Source organism: Arvicanthis niloticus, chromosome 10, assembly GCF_011762505.2.
Source record: "Arvicanthis niloticus isolate mArvNil1 chromosome 10, mArvNil1.pat.X, whole genome shotgun sequence".
Classification (NCBI taxonomy): domain Eukaryota; kingdom Metazoa; phylum Chordata; class Mammalia; order Rodentia; family Muridae; genus Arvicanthis; species Arvicanthis niloticus.
The window spans coordinates 77,170,372-77,174,307 of NC_047667.1; positions in this window are offsets into that span (position 1 = coordinate 77,170,372).

The following is a 3,936-nucleotide window of genomic DNA, read 5'->3' on the forward strand; positions in this document are numbered from 1 at the left end:
AAGTTGGTCCAGGTACAGCAGCAATTGCAAATCTGGATTTCCAGCCTAGATGGAGTGCGGATGGAACCTGTTTCCCGTGGAGATTTTACTTCTTAAATGTCTTCTGCCTTTTCTTTCTTTCTTTCTAAAGAGCAGGAATAGGCTTGCTTGGTACAGCCCTATGATGTGAATTAGTATTCATTGATGGTTGGTTTGTAAGCTCAGAGCCCAACAAAATAAGTGACAAGGTAGCTTAAAGCCTAAGCACTTGCAGCCTTAGAGCAAGAGCATCCCTCCCTGAAATTTGACTATCTAGGCTAAGAAAATAGCCTATGACAGAGACCCTCTCAGTCTATGCACCCCAGGAGCTCAGCTCATTGCACTGGGTTAGATGAGAGGTCTAAGTCCAACCAGCTCTTGCCTAAATAATTGTGGTACCTAATAATAGGTTGACAGCCCTCGCACTCCTGGGAGCTATATATATACTCCATTGCACAGGGATGGGTGTCAATGCCTCTTTATATTTCCTTAGCCAGTGCACCTAGAGGACTGGTTTCCATTGCACCTGGAAGGGTAAGGAAAAATTCTTCGGGCTATAAGCTCTTGATCGCTTATTCCCCCAAGAAGGAGTTTGCTTGATCGGGTTTGAGTTCGAATCTTATTTGGTACTACATTTAATCGGCAAAAGGCTGTTTCATATTAATAATTTAAACAGGGGGAGATGTAGTGAGCCGCTGTTAGCAGTGGCTATACATTTGCATTTCCAAGATGGCGCTGGCCGCGTGTCTTCTCCAGATGTAAACAATTATCTGCGCAGTTGCTAGGCTGATAGGCGTGCCAAAGTCACTGCCAATCCCGAGGCATAATATTGGGTGGTGAGCGAACAGCCATTCAGAAGTGAATACGTCACTCTAGGGTGTATTTAAGGAGCCTCTTCCGGTTTCTTCCATCTTTTCCGCTTTTGCTGTTACAAGAAGTAAAGCCTCGTCTGTAGTGATACCCGATTACTGCCTCCTTGTCCTTATTCGCGGGCGAAGGGGACACAGAAGAGGTGCGCGCATAACACATTTCATATTTTATCCCCTTACCGCATTTCCCCCACCACCGAGGAACCCCTTATCCCATCCACCCTCCTCCTGCTTCTATGAAGGTGTTTACCTACCTACCCCCAGCCCCCCCCTCAGATTCCCCCCTCCTCAGTGCTCAGCCTTCAGGGTACCAATGAAATTGTCTCCCACCTATGCTCAACAAGGCCATCCTCCCCTACATATACAGCTGGAGTCATGTGTCTCTCCATATGTGCTCCTAGGCTGGTGGTTTAGACCCAGGGGAGCTCTGGCTGGTTGATATTGTTGCTCTCCTCATGGGGCCACCAGCCCTTAAGGTTCCTTCAGTTTACTCTCTAACTCCTCCATTGGGAACCTTTGATCAGATTAATGGATAGCTGTGGGTATCTGTCTCTGGGTATGTCAGACTCTGGGGGACCTCTAAGGAGACAGCCTTATCAGGCTGCTGTCAGCTTTCCCATCCTGACAGCCCTTTCAGCGTCTACTTTTGGTGACTGCCCATGGAATGAATACTCAGATGGAATGGTCTCCCTACCACCCCCCCTTCAGATTCTGTCCCACACTTTGACTCCATATTTGCTCCCTTGGGTATTTAGTTACTCCTTCTAAGAAAGACCTAGGCATCCTCACTTGTTCTTTCTTCTTCATGAGCTTCATGTCCTCTGGTAGTTGAATCTTTGTTGTTTCAAATTTTTGGTCTAATTTCCACTTATCAGTGAGTAAATACTATGTGTGTTCTTTTGAGATTGGGTTACCACACTCAGGATGATATTTTCTAGTTCCATCCATTTACCTAAGAATTTCTCGAATTCATTATTTTTAATAGCTGAGTAATCCATTGTGTAAATGTACCATATTTTTTGTATCCATTCCTTTGTTGAAGGGCATCTGGGTTCTTTCCAGCTTCTGGCTATTATAAATAAGGCTGCTATGAACATGGTGGAGCATATGTCTTTGTTATTTGTTGGGGCATTTTCTGGGTATATGCCCAGGAGTGGTATAGCTGGGTCCTTAGATAGTGCTATGTCCAATTTTCTGAGGAACCGCCAGACTGACTTCCAGAGTGGTTGTACCAGCTTGCAACCCCACCAACAATGAAGGAGTGTTCCTCTTTCCTCACATCCTCGCCAGCATCTACTATCACCTGAGTTTTTGATCTTAGCCATTCTGACTGGTGTCAGGTGGTATCTCAGTGTTGTTTTGATTTGCATTTCCCTGATGCCTAAGGATGTTGAACATTTCTTAAGGTACTTCTTGGCCATTCAAGTTTCCTCAGTTAAGAATTCTTTGTTTAGTTCTGTACCCCATTTTTAATGGGGTTATTTTGTTGTTTGGCATCTAATTTCTTGAGTTCTTTGTATATATTCGATAAAGACAACTAAGACAACTAAGGATGAATAACTCAAAGTCAAATTATGGATTACAAGCTGATTGCCAGTTGATTGCCAGTTCTCTCTTGGAGTTCCAAAATCTTTCTGGATAGAATTGTGAAAGACACAATTCCAAGTATTCTTTCCATCTAGATTCATAACTTAATGCACTGGCAATTTTCATCCTTACTGAAGTTATTAATACTCTTCAAGTAAAAGATTGAAAGTACTTCCTTCTTGTTTAAAAAGATGATTGTCTTGAAATTGTCATTTTCAGCATGTTTCCATAAATAGATCTAACTGTTGTGTCAAGGCAATATTTAAAAGACAGAAAGCAATAAGTAAATGGATCTCTTGAAAAGCTATATTCAGATGTGATCCCAGTGATATGATCTGCAATGTTGAACCACTGTGTTCAGAAAGGTCAGCAGATTCACTTCACAGAGTTTAACATGGGACACAGGTTAATAGCCACAAAGAAGAAGAGAGACAGGTTTATTAAGTATATATGTAAGGAGGAGGAAGCTATTGGGTATTTAGCAAAACCAGTTTCTCTAGGGAAGAAATATTTTGGATAAAACTTCTATGGAGGAGAATTCTATAGTAGACTATAATCAGCACACACAATGAATATCAAAGTATGTGCCAAGAGGGAATTGTCATCTAAAATCCTCATCTCATCACTCAACAATTGGTTGACTTGGTACTTTTCCATATACCTGAAGTTCCGTTCCTTGAAATGACAGTGACAGTATCCATAACACACACACACACACACACACACACACACAAACACACTGTGAAAAAAGTCAGGGTTTGTCTCTTCAGGATATATACACTTCTTAATTGCTGTTTTGGCATTTGTCTAAATCAATCAAATTAATTTTTTGAGACATGATTCTGTTGGTATTATTAATGAGTAAATGTAGGATAAGAATGATATAATCCCAGAATAAAATAAAAAAACTAAACATATCAAGGCTGAATTACTAGAAGACAGTTTTAATATATTTATTGATAACACTGACAAAAAAGGAAGTAGTTTGAGTTTTAAAATTACCTATAATACACAAACTATAAAAAGCTCAAAGAATAACAAAACAATAATCTTTGCATAAAATTTATCTCACAAATGTCAATATTCTACTCTACTAAAATATACAGAACACTATGCAATTGGTTTTTATTAGGATAATTATTAATATTATTCTGGCTTAAATCCTTACATTTTAAAATATTATTCTTTAAATTGTTAGAACATAAATTCATACCATGATTAATTAATGATTTCAGATTATTACTGGGTGAACAATTTTTTCATTTTTTAATTAAATACTTAATATGAATATAAGCTGGTTTTGGGTAAAATGTTTCCAATTCCTAATGAAATATAGGGCTTTCCTGTGGTAGTTCTCTGTTAATGAGTAAGGTTTCAACATTATTTAAATTTTTATGAATACATTTCTCATTGTAAATAACAGATTTCTGCATGAATACTAGAAGAGTAATTAGCTATCATG